Source organism: Lynx rufus, unplaced genomic scaffold (assembly GCF_022079265.1).
Source record: "Lynx rufus isolate CCGP_SWC_20201006 ecotype Redwood Valley unplaced genomic scaffold, mLynRuf1.p SCAF_3, whole genome shotgun sequence".
NCBI classification, from domain to species: domain Eukaryota; kingdom Metazoa; phylum Chordata; class Mammalia; order Carnivora; family Felidae; genus Lynx; species Lynx rufus.
Genome location: NW_025814845.1, coordinates 122,049,976 through 122,069,230, shown reverse-complemented (window position 1 = coordinate 122,069,230; position 19,255 = coordinate 122,049,976). Strand labels below are relative to the sequence as shown.

Sequence of the window (19,255 nt, the reverse complement as noted above, 5' to 3'; positions counted from 1 at the left end):
CCTCTTCCTCCCACCCTCCTTTCTTGTCCCATCATAACCACCCTCCCCCAGCCCACAGTGTCTTTTCTCAATTTCCCTTTGTATTGCCCTTCTTCTCTCCAATCACAGAGAGATTCCTAGTCTAAGTCAGGAATCTTTGCAGCAGGTAGCTCCAAGTTATATCCACACAGTTTGGAAATCCCAGAAGACAAAATACTTCAATGATTAGTATATAAAAACTCAATGAGGGGCGCCTGGGTGGCGCAGTCGGTTAAGCGTCCGACTTCAGCCAGGTCACGATCTCGCGGTCCGTGAGTTCGAGCCCCGCGTCGGGCTCTGGGCTGATGGCTCAGAGCCTGGAGCCTGTTTCCGATTCTGTGTCTCCCTCTCTCTCTCTGCCCCTCCCCCGTTCATGCTCTGTCTCTCTCTGTCCCAAAAATAAATAAACGTTGAAAAAAAAAAAATTAAAAAAAAAAAACAACTCAATGAAAGAAGTCAGATTGGCCAAAGTTGGGTCACATGTCCCAATGAGATCAACTCTTTTTTTTTTTTTAATTTTTGTTTTCAACGTTTATTTATTTTTGGGACAGAGAGAGACAGAGCATGAACGGGGGAGGGGCAGAGAGAGAGGGAGACACAGAATCGGGAACAGGCTCCAGGCTCTGAGCCATCAGCCCAGAGCCTGACGTGGGGCTCGAACTCACGGACCGCGAGATCGTGACCTGGCTGAAGTCGGACGCTTAACCGACTGCGCCACCCAGGTACCCCGAGATCAACTCTTAAGAGCTGGGAAGATATGCTGCTGCTTGGTAGCACTCCTTGTTCCCACAGTCACATCATCTGGTGAGGTAGATCAAAACAAGGCAAGTACTCCCACTGTAAGAGGAGCAAAGGGATACTTGACATACAGAAGTCCAGATGTCCCAAGTGTGAACTGTTAGATTTTTGGAAAGTAATTTGACAACATATATCAGGACTCTGTAAATTCATGACTGCTATCCATGCTAAGAACAGAATCTAACCCCAGAGGTCATATGTATCAAGAAGTATACTATAACAGCATTTATATACCAAACATCATACTCAGTCTTCAATGACCCAATAAAAAGGAAAACAAATAGGCAAATTATAACTTCACAACAGAGCATAATGTTGCCATAATAAAGAAGACTGCCTGTTGCCTGGAGCCTGTCTATTTCCAGGATTCTTGTCCTAAGTGAAAAAGCAAAATACAAATCTATATATACAATCCTGTAAAAATAAGTAGATAGAAAAGATAGAAGAAGAAACAAACAAAAAAACTCCAAAATGTTAATAGACTTTGATTAGTGAGGCCTGAGTAATCTTTTATCCTTTATATAATTATGTCATAGTTTAAATATTTCATTATTACCATATTTCTTATAACAAACATTTATAATTTTAATGATGAAAACTATTAACTTCGAGGTTTAATAAATGATAAAACTTAAGCATTTAAATGTAAGATGGGTGTTCTTTGATTCTTTGAACGTCTGATCTTCCCAAACTTATAAAATGTTTCTCAAAAACAGTCATTTATTTCAAAATATTACTGCATACCATATAGATCCAATGTCCTTGACCTATTCCAGGTAAGTGAACAAACTGAAAAGGAACATACAGAATGAGGTACAAGCTGGTCAATTATAACAGGAAGGAATATTTGCTTCCCTAATTTCCTAAAATCTATAACATTCAGAGACCAAACATCATTACACAGCAGGTCAGCTGTTTCTTTAAGGATGAATCTAAATTTCATAGAATGAAACAGAAACAACTCTTTCTAAGATTAAGGCAAAGTCTGGCAGTTGACTCCACAAGCCTACCCCATAGTTCAGACCTTCCTATCCCTTGACCCTGGGCCATGTACACTGACCTCACCTACCCCATTCTCAATCCACACGTATCCCCCTTCTTGTCCAACCTCTACATAACCCATTTGCACTGTGAGTCACATCATGCTTCAAATTTCTACTCAGGAGGATGAGCAAGGTCATTAAGAATTATCTTCAGGGTGCCTGGGTGGCTCAGTCAAGTAAGTATCCAACTTCAGCTCAGGTCATGATCCCACCGTTTGTGAATTAGAGCCCCACATGGGGCTCCCTGCTGTCAGCACAGAGCCCACTGCAGATCCTGTCTTCCTCTCTCTCTGACTTTGGCGTTTGGCTCAGGTCATGATCTCACCATTCGTGAATTCAAGCCCCATGTCGGGCTCTGTGCTGACAGCCTGCTTCAGATTCTGGTCTCCCTCTCTCTGTCTGCCCCTCCCCCTGCTCATGCTCTGTCTCTCTGTCTTTCTCTTTCCTTCAAAAATAAATAAGCATTAAAAAAACTGGTTAAAATGGTAAATTAAAAAAAAAAGAATTCTCTTCTAGTCAAAAGGTCAATAGGGCAAGACAGGGCAACAGGGAAGTGACAGCTTCAGAAATAGGCACAGGCAACAGCTGACCCATCCTAGTTATGCTGAAAGGGAACAGACTACTTCCTTGCCATGGTCTCTCAGAGCTCAGCCTCAGAGTCAGCAACACAAAAAACTGCTTTGAAACTAAGTCTGACAGAGGTACAAATATAGTGACTAATATTTGTAATAAGTTATTTGCTTTTATGTTATCCTGATTTCTTACATGGTCATCATCTCATTCAGTTTAAAGTCTATCATTTACATTTGAAAAATAACACAAGGTAAGTCACATTTTGACATTTTTTAAATCTTTTATTTTTTAATTTTTTTAAATGTTTATTTTTGAGACAGAGACAGAATGCAAGTTGGTTAGGGGCAGAGAGAGAGGGAGACAGAATCGGAAGGAGGCTCCAGGCTCCAAGCTGTCAGCACAGAGCCCGACGCAGGGCTTGAACTCACGAGCTGTGAGATCATGACCTGAGCTGGAGTCAGACGCTCAACTGACTGAGCCACCCAGGTGCCCCTACCTTTTGCCATTTTTATATCATATGTCTACTAAATCCCCCAGACAGTAAGTGAAGATCAGATTCTCTTTAGTACACACACTTGTGCTCCTCACTTCTGTCCCCAAACTCCCAGCAGAAGCCCCAAGCAGTTGACTTAACTGCCAATCATGTCCTTGACCCCCCACTTTGCCTACCTGCACACCTGGCTGGTCTGCATTTATTGAAGAGTCTGAGACTCAAATGACCAATTCTGCTGTGTAGCTGGGGCTTGGTATTACACTAGGCAACAGGTTACTTCGTCCCTCTCCTTCAGTGGATAACCTTTTGATTTCACATTAGATTAACCAGCTTTAGAGTGTTGTCTCTCAGGACTTCTTATTATGTGATAACAATAAACATACCCACCATTAAAAATTCAGAAGTTGACCTTAGAGACAGGGGCCACATAAGTGTATGATGATACAAAACGATGATCTATAAGAATTAGGGGACTTAAAAGGAGGTTTAGAACATGCCCAGACTAAGAACCATCCTCCAGGACAATAATCCATAGGTATAAATAAATTAAATATGTCCAGTGGTATCCAGGTTAGCTACATACAGATGTATAAGTTGGATGTTTTCAAATGTCCTATTACTTTCATGAACAACACGATGCCTTCCACACTGAGAAGAGTGGCAGCACTGACTAGAGACGAACTCCCAGCCCTTTGATGCCCCACATCTGCATATCCATACAAATTCTTGCTGAGTAGCTCTTTAAAGCCTTGCTACACCTCTTTACCCTCCTTCTTAAAGCTTAGTGAACTGTTTTATTGCTTGTGTCAATATGTGGCTTAGTTTGAGCATTTGAGGTATAATGGAAGGTTTGAGTCTCCACACTTATCCACACAATAGGAAAGGGTGAGTTAATTAAAAGCTTAACTAATTCTCCTCACCTGACTTCCACACTGCCTTTTCTTGTGGCCTGGCTCTTGGCCAAGCCCTGCAGGGCAATGGACAGTCAAGGCCAGCTCCCCAGCTGCTGGGAAATGTGGGGACTGGATTATTATACAGTGGCCAGACTATTATATATTCAAAGCAAATAAGAAATAGACTTTTTGTATGCAGACAACATGATACTCTATGTAGAAAACCCAAAAGACTCCACCAAAAGATTGCTAGAACTAATACATGGATTCGGCAAAGTCACAGAGCATAAAATCAATGTGCACGAATTTGTTGCATTTCTATACACCAATAATGAAGCAGCAGAAAAAGAAATCAAGGAATTGATCCCATATGCAACTGCACCAAAAACAATAAGATACCTGGGAATAAACCTAACTAAGGAGGTAAAAGAGCTATACTCTGAAAACTATAGAACAGTTATGAAAGAAATTAAGGAGGACATAAAGAAATGGAAAAACATTCCATGTTCATGGATTAGAAGAACATTGTTAAAATGTTTATACTACCCAAAGCAATCTACACATTTAATGTAATCCCTATAAAAACACCACCAGCATTTTTCGCAGAGCTAGAACAAACAGTCCTAAGATTTGTATGGAACCACAAAAGACCCTGAACATCTAAGCCAATGCTGAAAAAGAAAAACAAAACTGGAGGCATTACCATTCCTGACAGACTTCAAGCTGTATTACAAAAGCTATAGTCATCAAGATAGTATGGTACTGGCACAAAAACAGATCAATGGAAAAGAATAGAAAACCCAGAAAAGGACCCACAACTATACGGTCAACTCATCTTCAACAAAGCAGGAAGGAATATTCCATGGAAAAAAGACAGTCTCTTCAACAAATAGTGTTGGGAAAACTGGACAGCGACATGCAGAAGAATGAAACTGGACCACTTTCTTACACCATATACAAAAATAAACTCAAAATGGATGAAAGACCTAAGTGTGAGGCAGGAAACCATCAAAATCCCAGAGAAGAGCAGAAGCAGAAACTTCTTTGACCTTGGCCAGAGCAAATTCTTACTAGACACATCACTGAAAGCAAGGGAAACAAAACCAAAAATGAAGTGTTTGGACCTCTCTCCACAGTGAAGGAAATAATCAATAACACTAAAAGGCAGCCTATGGAATGGGAGAAGATATTTGCAAATGATGTATCTAATAAAGGGTTAGTATCCAAAATCTATAAAGAACTTATCAAATTCAACACCCAAAAAACAAATAACCCAGTTAAGAAATGGGCAGAAAACATGAATAGACACTTTTCTGAAGAGGACATCCAGATGGCTAATAGACACATGAAAAGATGCTCAACATCACTCATCATTAGGGAAATACAAATCGAAACCACTGTAAGATACCACCTCATACCTGTCAGAATGGCTAAAATTAACAGCACAAGAAAAAAACAGATGTTGGTGGGGATGCAGAAAAAGTGGAACCCTGTTGTACTATTGGTGGGAATGCAAATTGGTACAGTCACTCCGGAGAACAGTATGGGGATTCCTCAAGAAACTAAAAATAGAATTACCCTACAATCCAGCAATTGCACTATTAGGATACAAAGGATACAAAACTACAGATCTAAAGGGGTACATGCACCCCCAATGTTTATAGCAGTATTATCAGCTATAGCCAAACTATGGAGTGAGTCCAAATGTCCATCAACTGATGAATGGATAAAGAAGATTTGGTTTATATATATACAATGGAATATTACTCAGCCATCAAAAAGAATCAATCTTGCCATTTGCAAAGATGTGGATGGAGCTAGAATGTATTATGCTAAGTGAACTAAGTCAATCAGAGAAAGACGAATACCGTATGATTTCACTCATATGTGGAATTTTAGAAACAAAACAGATGTGGGGGTGGGGAAGAAGTGAGAGAAACAAACTGCAAGAGACTCTTAACTATAGAGAACAAACTGGGTTGACAGAAGGAGGTGGATAGGAGATGGGCTAGATGGGTGATACATAATAAGGAGGGCACTTGTGATAAGCATGAGTATTGTATGTAACTGACGAATCACTGAATCCTACTCCTGAAACCAATATTGCACTGTATGTTAACTAAGTAGAATTTAAATCTTTTTAAAAAGTAAAAAAAAAAATAGACTTTTAAACAGATAACTGAGGCTTATTAACATGCTATCATTTTCTTAGCTTTATTACCACTGTGAGTTTCTCATCTTGCAAAATGATCATTGTTCACATCCACAGTCATTAAAGCAGGGAGTGGCTGTTTCACTTCCAAATACATTTTCTCAAAATATTAAACTGATGCATTTTGCAAATAATAAATGTGAAACATCTTTGAAACAGTAGTACAGAAAATACAATTATATACTTCCACAAAAAGGGTAAAAGGGCAATTTTGCTCAGTTTGCAACCAACTAAATTTCTCAAAAATCTGTTGATTCTAAAAATAAAACCACACCATCCTTGTAAAATAAGGAAAGGAAAAATTTTCTTCTTCTAGTTCTAATGTCCTGTTTTCTAGAAACCAAAAGATTATCTATTCTCAATAAGGGGTAATGGATTGCGTTCTGTTTTCATTGAGCTCAGCAATGTTTACAACAAACATTTGTAAACCTAAAAGTGCATCAAAAGTTCGCTGACTGAAATTCAAATGCACATAAAGTTCAATAGCAAAATAGAATCTTTCCTTGAACTTCCACTACAGTTATCTCATTTCTCCACTTGATTTTAACAAATAATTATAGTTTGGAGCACCCAGGTGGCTCAGTTGGTTAAGTGTCCCACTTCGGCTCAGGTCATAATCTCCCAGTTTGTGGGTTCAAGCGCCTCATTGGGCTCTGTGCTGGCAGCTTGGAGCCTGGAGCCTGCTTTAGATCTGCGTTTCCCTCTCTCTATCTGCCCCTCCCCCACTCACACTTTGTCTCTGTCTCTCTCCCAAAACTAAATAAAAGCATTAAAAAAACCCAAATAATTATAGTTTTACATAAGCCAAAAAGACTTCAAAGAAAAATTCTTCCTTCTGCTGTGTCAATTCAAGGTGTGTGTTAGAGGGGGAAGGGGAGAGTGGATTGGTATAAACCTTTATCTCATGAAATATAAATTGTCGCTCCAGTTTCTCTACTGCCTAGTCCTCTGTCCTTAAGTCTCTGTCCCAGCTCTTATCATTTACTCATCATTGTCTTCAGGTGTCTTTCTCCCCCCAAATGTGTACATTTTTCAAGGGTAAACCATGTCTTTTATTCCCAGCATCTTTCAAAATACCTGAAACTTGGTAAAAGTTTGTTAAATGACTGAAATGTTCAATTTACAAATTAATATAACAATTCCAGAATTCTTGGTATAAAAAAAGGATCATATAATGGGGAAAACAAGGTCTCAAATCTCATTCAAACCATGAATACAGCAGTAGAATTCCCTAAACTGCACTTACTTCCGGAATACACCTCAGCCTGAGATTCCTATATAAAGCTGAAAAAGTATAAATGAAATTAGAGAAAAAGTACTCTTTGTTCATTTCATTTCTGTGATGGTATCATATTTTGAACTCCCTTCATTTTCTATATGCTGAATTCCAGCCTACCTGGAACATCAGAAACTGGTTTCTCATTCCCAGGTGATCGACCTCCTAGATCCTCTGTATTCAGCTTGCTTCTGATACCTTGCTTCTCCCTTTCTGCTAGAAGCCCGTGTGCCTACCTAATCAGCTCTATGTGGCTGCTGTTTAAATCTGAGCTTATACGACTGCAGCCACTACTAATACCTCAGCGCTGTGCCCCTAGAGCTGAAGCAGTATCTATTTCTCACTTTCCTAAGTAAACTGTAACCACTCAGGATAGAAGAGAATGTGAATTACCATACCTTCAATTTCCTCAAGAAATACAAGATAAACTTGTACTTAAAACACTAGTAAAAAAAAAACACACCAATTCTACATGTAATTAATACAAAATCCTGATAACTTAAACTAGAAATGACATTTTCAGCACATCAAGGTATCTCTTTCTAGTCTTTTCAGGATTATCCTTGAGACTATACATGGTCATCCTCAGATAATTTATACATCAATAATATTAAAAAAATAATTCCCTGATGTGATTTATAATTATAATTTTCTGAATTTTATAGATGAAATAATTGAGAGAAACATTATTATTTTCCTAAGTTCTCAAAAAAACAGAAAATGTAACTTAACACATCAAACCCTTTTGTTCTCATGGATCCTACTTACCTCCTTCCAAAATGGACTTGAAGTTACACACCACAGAAGGAAAGAAAGAGAAAGAATATTTTCTGAGTACCTAAAATGTGCTAAACACTGCACTTGTAAGTCAGATAATAATTAAAACAATAAGGAAAGTAGTATTGATCTCATTTTATAGAAGAGAATAGTAAGGCACAGTTAAGTTACTTTTCTAACATCACATAGCTAGGAAAAATTACAATCTACATTTGTTTAGAATTTGCACCCAGACCAAAAACAATGCACGCCACTTTTTCTACAGTATGCTGACATAGGTGTAATAAAGCCAGAAAGCACATAATCTAATTAATTAATTAATTAATTATGACAACAAAAACGTAAGTTATAAAGGCCGAGAAAACAAAAAGATAAATATTCTATACATAGAAAAAAATAATCATTGTATTTTTTTAGTTTTTATTTAAATTCCTGTTAGCTAACATACAGAGCAATATTAGTTTCAGGTGTACAATATAGTGATTCAACACTTCCATATATCACCTGGTGCTCATCACAGCAAGTGCACTCCTTAATCCCCATCCCCCACTCACCTCCCCTCTGGTAACCATCAGTTTGTTCTCTATAGCTGAGTCTGTTTCTTGGTTTGCCTATCTCTTTTTTTCTTGTGATCGTTTGTTTTGTTTCTTAAATTCCACATATGAGTGAAATCCTATGGTATTTTAACCCAAATCTTAGATCTGCACTATTAGCCAGGGCAAAGAGGGAAATCACAGAGGTAGAGCTCTCACGTGTCAAGAAGGAGAAACAGCTTACAAGTTCTAAGAGAGGTTTCTTATGTAGGTCACAAACTGAGCCTCACACAATAGAATCCATTTTCTCCATATCAGTTATTCAAAGATGGCAGAGATGTCATTCACATAGCCGTTTCTTACATGAACCCATTTCTATAGCAAAGTACAAGTAACCAAAATAGCGTGCTGCTAGCATAATTGGGGAAAAAACGAGATGTCACCATGCGAAAGTTTATCTTCCTCAAATCATCAGATCTGACTCTTCCCTTCTCATTTCATATTCATTAGCAAAATGTCTTTCTGATAACATGAAAGGGCCTGCTGCCTCTGCCAGAACTGCTGGTCATTCTTTAAGTCATTTAGTCTGTTGGTCAGTCAGTCCACAAATATTGATTAAGTGTCTACCATGTGCCAGATACTGTGCTAGGTACATGTGAGATCAACAGGTCTGGCCGATTTCAATGACATTTACACCCTAGTGGAAAATACAAGTCACCTAGCCACACAAATATTTATATTCAAACCCCAGTAAGTGTTAAGAAGGCATTACAGGGGCGCCTGGGTGGCTCAGTCTAAGCGTCCGACTTCTGCTGAGGTCATGATCTCACAGTGTGTGAGTTCGAGCCCTGCGTCGGGCTCTGTGCTGACAGCTCAGAGCCTGGAGCCTGCTTCAGATTCTGTGTCTCCCTCTCCCTCTTGCCCCTCCCCTGCTCACACTCTGACTCTCTCTGTCTTTCAATAATAAATAAACGTTTAAAAAATTTTTTTAAAGAAGGCATTGCATAGTGCTATGAGAGCCAATAACAGGGAGATATGATCTAGCCTGGAGTGGAGGCAGTGAACAAGTTAAGATAGGCATCCCTTAAATTACTCTAAAGGAAATGAGTCCTAGATAGTTTTCCCTTCAGGTCAAGCATCTTGTTGTTTAAGCAAACTTCTTATTTAAAACAAAAAACAAAAAAAAACAAAAAAAACTGAATCCCTGAAAAAGTGGCGTGTGAGCTGAGATCTGGCTTACTTGTGTTAAGCACATAATCAGCCATCTACATGTGTCAACGGGGTATCATGTGTTCAGCACCACATTAGAAGCCATGAAGTATACAGAGAAGCCTAACATATACATCTTTGAAGAAGTTTCAATTCAATTAGGTAGAAAAGACATGTACACATGAAATTTATGACACAAAAAAGCATCAGAGAAGCATCAAATAAGTGGCACAAATAAATGGTAATGGGAAAAAGAACTATACACTGTTAAGGAATGATATAACCTAGAAAGAGTTCTCACAGAAGGTAAGACAAGTGTAAGGCCTACAACAATGGTTTTCAAATGTTTTAGATTAAAACACACAATAAGAAATACATTTTATACCATGGCCCAATATAAACATACAGACATAAATAAAACTAAAACTGAAGTTTCATGAAACAAAACTTGCTCTCACAAGTGGTCTGCATTGACTGTTTCTATTGTGTTTCATTAAAAAAATTTTTTTTTAAGTTTATGTATTTATAATCTCGACACCCAACATGGGGCTTGAACTCACAATCCTGAGATCAAGAGTCACATGCTCTACTGACTAAGCCAGCCGGGTACCCCTAATGTATTTTATTTTTAAATTTTTTTCTTTATGCTGGTTACAACCCACTAAACTGAGTCATTACCCACTAATAAATCACAACCTAACCGTTGAAATTTCTGTAACAGAAGGGAGATCTGCCCACAGTAAAGGTCCTTCACACAGAGAAAAGGAAACCAAGAAGTGATTCTCATCTCCTACAGAAGCGGTCCAAGCTGACATGACCTCTAAGTCCTTCTCAGTCACATAGCTACCTTAGCAATGAGGAATTCAAGCAATGAGGTATAGCAGGTGGCTATACCACATATTTAGAGCAGAACCTTCTCTGAGGCACTATCGTCACCACTATCCTCTACCACCACCAGCTGCACCAGTCTGAGTCTTCGTCAACACGTATGAAGCTTCCTCACATGAGTAAGTGAAGATTGCTATCAGAGATCTGACTAGATCAAAATTCTAGGTCACACCCACATTTTCAGTCCTGAGGCTACACATAGGCAGAAATTTACCCATTAATCTTCATAGACATTAGGTTTAGGCCCAATTCAATTTTCCAAGATCAGTCCTCTAATGGATCAGACCTCTAGTTACTAGCGATAGAAACATGCATATCATCCAGAAGAGCCTGCCAATTTTCCATGATTTCTATGGTGATCCCTCATCAATACCCACCAATGCTGATATTTCAGGCATACCTGAAATACTTTACTTTTATGAAATATAGACTTAACAAAAGTCTCAAAAATCTGACTTAATAGGTTTTACCTAAGACCTTAGAGGAAGAGTGCTTATCATCACCAGTTTTATAACTACTCCATAGCCATCCCCCAGTGTTTTGTTTTATTTTGTTTTGTTGTTTTTTTCAGGAAGAGATAGTTGTTTAAAAATAAAATGTTGGGGCCTGGGTGGCTCAGTCAGTTAAGCATCCAACTCTTGATTTCGGCTCAGGTCATGATCCCAGGGTCGTGGAATCGAGCCACACATTGGGCTCCGCACTGAACATGGAGCCTGCTTAATTTACTCTCTCTCTCTCTCTCTCTCTCTCCATCTGCCCCTCTCCCCTGTTGTCATGTTCTCTCTCTTTCTCTAAAAATAAAATAAAATAAAATAAAATTAAATTAAATTAAATTAAATTAAATTAAATAGTTAACGCAAACCAAAATAATAATCGGTCTAAATAAGGTAGGGAACAGGTTAAGACATGCATCTATCGCATGTATCAATACAAATTGTGAAAATATACTTATTAAGTAGGTATTAAAAATTAAAGCCAAAATTGATAAATATGTATTTCTCATTTTGCCCTACTCATTTACTAGCCTCTTTTAAAAATCTGAAAGAATGGTTATCTACCTCGACTGGTAGGCATACCCTGAAGTTAATAATCCAGGAAGTTATAGAGAAATTCCTCAGCTGAGATGCTTAACACTGTGTTTCATAAGCACCTGCTAACCTATCCTAGTACCGGCTCCCAGTACCAACCCAGTACCAGGGAGATCAGAGCTGCCTCCTGGCCTCATCTAACTCACTCTGGCTTTTTTCATTTGTTTGATGCATATGTGTTGTAATTTGAAGAGTACTGCTGCTTAAAAAAAGGCATTTGATCCTCTAAAGCTAACACAGAAAGGTGATGCATGGTCACTTCTGCGTACTCTTAACCACATCCATTCCAAAAGGCAGCAACATTGCTACAATTAGCATCCTCCTTAAAATAACCCCTCAAACCTGAATAGGCCCCAATCTTAGGACTATGGCTCCTTATAAGTAGGAGTAAGACAAGCTTTCTGGCAACCAGATCAAGAAAGTTACCTATGGGGCTTTAGTAACTAAAGGACCTGTTAAGAGATTTGATTCAGCCCTGATTCTTCTTCCTCTAATGTCAAAGACTGTGGTTAAGTACATTTACGCTTTTAAATTTCCAAATAACAAACCGAGACCACGATGCTCAGTCTATTTAAATTGTTGGGAGGGGAATGAAGCTCATTCATTTAGGGATCATCGTGTTTGCTCTCCTACAAGCCTAGTCGCTGGTAGGTCAGGGTTGGGAAAGGCAAATTTGTCAAAGGGCATGGGGAGTTAGTTGTTTTTCTCCCGATCTACCGGGGTCCATGTGAAGTTTACATCAGGAAAGGCTAGCTCCGGAGGGATAGTCTTGGTGAGGAAGTCAAATGAAGCCCTATGATACTTCATTCCTCAGCGTCGGACTGACGGGAGGAAAAGGGCTTTCAGGACCCCGGCGCAGACCTGGCAGGCTGGGGCCGCTTCCCAGGTTTGGGGCCGCAGCCCTGCGGCTGGCCGGGGCGCCAAAGACGGGCCTGCCGGGCTTCCTGGGCCCAAGTGAGAGGTGAAGGCACCTCCGGGGCCTCTTCGCCCTGGTTTAGGAGCAAAGGCAACAAAGGGCCGAAGGCACAGATGGGCTGCTGCGAGGACGTAGCGGGGCCGCGCTCAGTCACCGCGCTGGTGATGCCCCGCAGGTCGTGGCCAGAGCGCAGGCGGGAGGCGCCGGCGCGGCTGCGGGCCTGGGGGCTGGAGAGGGCGCGGGCCGCGAGGCCGGGGACTAAGGCGACCCGCAAGTCCCGGCGGCCAGGGAGGGGTCCCGGCGAAGGCCCAGGCGCCCGAGTGGCGCCCACCTCGCTGCCGATCCGTGGTGGAGCCCGTGGCTTTCCAGGCTCGGGACGCTCCCCGCGCGGCCTCCACGGACGGCAGCCACGCTGCTCCTACCGAAGGCAATTTTGACCCGAGTGTCCCCGGTCGGCCGCCTAAGGCCACGGGCTGGGAGGGAGAAGAGGCCGAAAGAGAAAAAGGGAACGGCGTGGGGGAGGGGATCAGGAGCGAGGGAGCGGTGTCATTTCCACCAACTGGGCTCTTTCGTGACCCAGCCGCTCATCTGTCACCGCTGTCTCATTCCTGTTATTTACATCTGTCTTTAGCATTCTAATTACTCGCTTTATTACTTTAGCCTGGAGGAATCCTGTAAAAAACAACGGAGATGAGGATCCTACCACACAATAAAACTGCCCAAAATCCCCACTGCACATTATACAGAGCACTTGAGAATATTTGTGCTGTTATATGACCTCAATATGTCCTTAGATTGATCTTATTATATCTTTCTTTCTCCCTTCTTTCTCCATGTGTGAGTAATAAACTCTTTCAAGGTGTGGACTGCAAGAATAAGCTGTTCAACAAATGATGGAAATGAGATGATTCCCTAAGAGGGAGGTGAAGGGGGGAGAGGGGTTTAAAGAAGACTTTGAGGTATCTGGACCAACCCCACCCCCATCCAGTTCCTAAACTCTTGCTTTTATTTTTATTCAATCTGATAAAGTAGAGCCATCTTCACACAAGCTTCTAAGGCTGAAAGAATCTTGGAAATTTAGAGGAGAGAATAAAATGCCTAGTGTCTTTCATTATCTTGCATTAATCTGAGTCCCCAGAAGGTCTCAGGAGGGGAAGTGAATTTAGAGTACAGATAGAAGTGGGGTTCAAAAATCATGATGGTTTGAATGTTGTTCTTTTAATGTAAGATTTAGAAGGGTGGGGGGAAGGTGTACGAAATCTTACTAAACCCCTGATTGCAGGATTCACGGACACACTCAGGACTTGAATCAAAGGAAGGCTGGTACAACCTACCAGAAAACCCAGGACAAAATGCAGCTTTCTAAACTGTTATTTATTCCTGCTAGTGGAATTATTGTTGCACTCAATTGCAATTTTCTGGCTGTGCTAATGGTTTTCTTTATTGTGTTACACTAACATAATCTCCTCCAGAAAGAAAATGACAAAATATATGGATTTTTAGATAAATAACTGAGGTAATTTATTGGCCTTTATGCTCTTCTGATGGGGTGGTTGATAGATAATGTAATAATATGTACATAATTAAGCGGGTTTACTGTACCTCAGTCAAAATAGGTTCAAGGGCAGTATCTCTGTCTTTCAGCCTATGGTTTTCTCAATGGATATTCACTTCCTCCACTCCGTGGAATACAGGGCAGCCCTCAGGAAGTAAACAAGTAGGCACTAAAACAGGGATGGGGGTGTGAAGAGAAAAAAAAAAAAAGAAAACTGGCAAATTCTCACATGAAGGACCTTATATTAGGGTCCATTTTTTTATACTTCCCGCCCCTTCCCACAAGGTTCAGTGAGCCACAGTAAACACGAATTGATGAGAAAAAAAGAAAACACTGAAGATAAACATAGGCCTTCCCAAAGAAATGAATGACTCACACGTTGGTCAGGGGGTGGGCCTTCAAAAACACCTTTGCAGGACCCAGAGACCTGCTGTCAAAGAAGCATGAAGGCTTCTGGGCAATCCTTCATAGTGAACTTGGTCACCAAATGCCCCCTTGCCCTGGCTTCTGGAGGTTGCCCATTCAAGGCATGGTGTACTTGCTCTTCCAAACTCATCTAAATTACATCAATAACAGAGCGCACTCTTTAATGAGCTCTCAACTTTAAAGACTTGAAGGATATTAACAAGCCGCTTGACAAATGGTGCTTAGAAGCACATTAAAGATGCTGCTAATGGAGCGCATAATGACGGCTAATTTTCGATCAGATATAAATTAGAGCCCCAACAGTTATTTGCCTTAAGGACTTTATGTAAATGATTCTGTTCTGTATAAACTGAAAAGCGAAGAGAGCCTTGCCATTTTGGCAATCCTTGTGGATATGATTAATAGATCTGCAATAGAACTGGGCAGAGACAACTGATGGTATTTCCATCTAAAAGTCAGTGTGTTTGGGTAGTAAATATGATATCTTCTAGAGTTGTGTGTGCTCCTTTGACCAAAAGAGTAAAAATTTCCCTGGCATCTCCTCCACATGGTTAAAGAGGTTCCCCAAAAGAACATCCGGACTCAACCCCCTTAGAACTGTACCTCACACCCACCAGCCACAACTCTATTCTTCACTAGACCCAGATCTGCATTACATGCTCCTGAACCACATGCCCCCCAAAGACACAGACAACTTGCCTGGGATCTGAGCTCTACTGATCACAGTTTTAGATCCCATCATTGTGAAATCACTTGAGATCTCATTTCTAACTTTGCACACAATTCAGGTTCTATAAGAGAGTGCTGGCGAGAAGGAAGAGATCGGGAGAGGGAAAGGGAAGAGAAGGATGGGGGGGAGAAGGAGAAGGAGAAGTAGGAGGGGAGGAGGTGAAGAAGGGGGATTATGGTAGTGGTGTGGTCGGAAGAAAAAGTGGAAAAGAATTTGAGAGCAGAAGGAGTTCAGAGAGGAAAGGTTGGAGGAACTCTAATACCTACTCAATTAAAGTGGAGGAGATACTTGTAGCTCTGCTTTTTTTCCCTACCCTCATTATAAGTGCTTCCCACATTATAAGTCTCAAGTCATCTGAGTGTATGAAAGGGTTTGGGGATTGATTATTAAAATTTATTTTCTTCCAATCTGTTACTGCTCTGACAGTTAAATGGGAAGACTGGAAGAGGAGTTACTCTAAGATGGTGTTACCTGTGTTCACTTTCTGCTTTATCACATCTACATGGCGTCAGCTGGGGCAGGTTCCCTCTGTAACACTGTGGTTGCTTAGAGCTGCACCTGGCTGCAGTTTCAGGGATGGCATCCTTTCCTAAAGTGGAAAGAGTTTGTATAAGAGTGAGTTTGCAAAACCTGAAAACCCAGCCAACTCTAGCTTGTCAATGGCTTGTTTATTATAAATTACAAACAAAAACTCAGTCTTTCTGCTGCAAGAAAGTCAAGCATTACTGCATCTCAGGGCAGTTTTCTCTGCCTTACACATGTAGGATTTGGGGGGGGGATCATTTTTATAAGCAATTCATGGGCAGTGTTAGAGTTGATACAGAAATCCCACCTCAATAAGACAGCTGTTTCTACTGGTGACAGTAGCTTCTACGATTTCCTCTTCCAAGCCATTTGAAAGATGAGAGTAATGAGAAGAGGGCAGGGGGAGGGGAGAAATGGAAGCGTGAGGGATTGAGCATTAAAAAGATTTCTCCTAGACTGATTAAATCATTTTATCTGGGAGTAACTGATACCTAATGGCCAGGAGTTAAATGGTGGAGAGTAAGGATGCTTCCTACCATCATTAATTACTGAGTTATGGAAGTAGTTCTAAATTGGGGTGCAATAAATACGATTGTTCCTGTCTTCCATTAAATCTATCTACTACTCCCTCCAACTCTCTTTCCCAATCACACACACTTCTAGTGCTAAAGGGACATTCGGGAAACATCTGGACATTTCTTCTACCTACCAGCGTAGGGAGTTAAGCCGAAAGAGCAGCCTCACCTCTCGTTTTATCTGACAGCAAAATCCTACTCCTCTGTGTTTTCCACTGGCTGTTTTCTGCTCCGTGCTGGTGGTAAAACTGGATGGTAAAAACTATTTTTGAAAACAAAACTTAAGAGGCATGTAAATGACAAAATTAACGACCAAACCAAAGAATTCTGGTTTCACCTGGTTTTAGGATGGAAAGTAGCTGAGCTTTTCAGGATGGGAAACGGTGTTTTGTTACATTCCAACTCAGAGAGCTAGATTTGCTTATTCTTCCACTGTTTTCTCCTGCCCAGAGCATATATAGTTCAAGTCACCTTCAGGAAGTTTTGCAATTTTATTTACAGTGAACGAACACATGTTACCAAGACTAATTACCAATTATCTGGGTATTTGGGGTTCTCGCGGATCTAATCAAGAATACCTGACAAAATGGGACTGATCTGGTTCCCCCTACCGTGCCCTTTCTATTTTATTATAGATTCCCTTTCTCTTTTGTGTGTCTACACTGTCTCCACTAGGGAGAAGGGGGACAGGGTCATTCTTTGCACTTTCTCCTTCTCCCTGGGGAAAGGTAGAGATTACTCTCTTATTAACCACCAGTCTCCTGTCGCATTACCTCTTTTTTTCTTGTTCACCTCTCAAACTCTGAGCAAATCCCAGGGAAAAAAAAATAAGTCTTGCTGAAAAGGAAGGCAGCATGAGGAAAAAAAAAATCAATGAAATGATTTAGGAAATAGAAGAATGGGCCCCTTTGACAATACTGTAATTAAAAGCTCTCAGGGCTGCAAAGTGAAAAGTGGATGAAAGAAAGTGCAAGTTGCCAACCGATTCTTACTTAACACATTTAGGACTGGTTCACGAAGCTAGAGACCTAATTTAAGGATGTGAAGCCCCACAGCCCTCAGAAACGACTTTTCTCTCAGAAGGAATCAGAACTCCTAGCTCAGCAGCCAAGAGCTGCGTTCTCTTCCCCATTCATCCTCTACCCCAAAGACCAAAGACTCCGGAGGTGGATGAGAAAGTGATTGCTTTCATGCGGGTTCCAGGTGAGGAAATGGTACTGAGATGGAAAGTTAGCCAGATCCCACATGGTTAGTTAGAACCTCCAAGTTGGTACAGAAATGGGACTTAAAACCGGTGAGACTGGACAGCCTCTCTGGAAGCCACCATAGAGTCCGGAGAGCCCAGAGCTGGAAGCACTGCATGCACCCTGATACCAAAAGGAACAGTCTGTCTATTTCTGGCCCCTCACCTCTACTGAGGCCGGCTGCAGGCCTGGCCCCCGGGTCCCTCCTGGCAGTCACAGACTATTCCACCTTCGGAGACAGAGCTGCTGCGGCCAAAAAGTCACTGCGTTTGGGCTCCGTGTAAAGGCAGGACTGTCAGGAAGGACACCTGTGGCAACAGAAGGTCAAAGCCTGTCAAGTGCATTAAAAAAAAAAAAAATACGCACAGAGGTGAGTCTTAAGCACCTTCCAGTTGAATTACTTGTTTGGGCTAGACAGAGAAAGAGAGATTTTGAGTGAGTTTGAAAAGTTTCATCAAGGTATGCTGGCCCCCAGGGAAAGGCCCTGTGTGTGCCTGCATGTTGATCTGTGAACATCTATCTACATATGTGTATTGTCTACATGACAAGTTTCCAGGAAAATGACAGAGTTGAAGAAGACAATCTCTACCTCTCCTGGGGTCTGTGTTTTTAGGTCAAGCCCACGGAGGCTAGGATGTACCCTGGACAGAGGTATGCATCCCGAACGCTGTAAAGTGACTTGGCTCAGGCTGGTTTTTGGCCCAACTTTAAAATAGACCTTGCTTTTGCTATGCCACAGAGGCTGCTGGACCTCAGCAGCCAAGGGAGAGACACCTCACTCCTACCTTCCCACCTCTGTCTATGCCAAGGGAGAGACACCTGACTCCCACCTTCCTCATCCCCAGTGCAACGAATAGAAGCCCATGGGTTTAAAACAAGGAAATTGAGAGACCAGGTTTGGAGCAGGGAGGTGGCTATTCTGGGCAAAGCTCAGGGAGTCTCCACAGAAAACCTCACCCTTACATATCTAGACTCTGGACTGCTGTTAAATTTGGAGCATGAAGTGACTGCTTTTGCCAAAAGAATTACCTCAAGCTCTCTCCCTACACATACCTCCATCACCTCACACACCAGGCCAATAATTCCCCAAATGAAGACCTACTCTGTTTCTGAAAATCAGGGAGCCTTCACCCTTGTTTAGCCAAATTGCACAGAGATATAGACTACCATCTAGCAAAACCCTGGTGTCCCTTTGGGAGAGTAGGACTGTCTGGTCCTGTGTGTATTAACCATCTATCTTCTGGTGAGCCCACCAACTCAGAAACCCCAGGCCTTCTAGAATACCAACACTGCCTGAGCCACTCATGCAGAAGGTGTTGATTTAAGCCTTTCAATCACTTTCAAGCCCATCAGTAACTTGTTATTGTGTGTTGTTGCTGTTTTTTTTTTTTTAAATCAAACCGCATTGATTTAACAAGATGACTTTGGCATCTTACAAGAATTCCAGAAGCCAACTGGCTTCTTTCAAAACTATTTGATACAT

General features: G+C 41.2%; 1 pseudogene; it reads right to left on the bottom strand.

Moving 5' to 3' along the window:
- Positions 1 to 12,608, bottom strand: part of LOC124521151 (V-type proton ATPase subunit D-like) — a 30,627-nt pseudogene extending 18,019 nt beyond the window's left edge.
- Between the last annotated feature and the right edge of the window lie 6,647 nt (positions 12,609 to 19,255).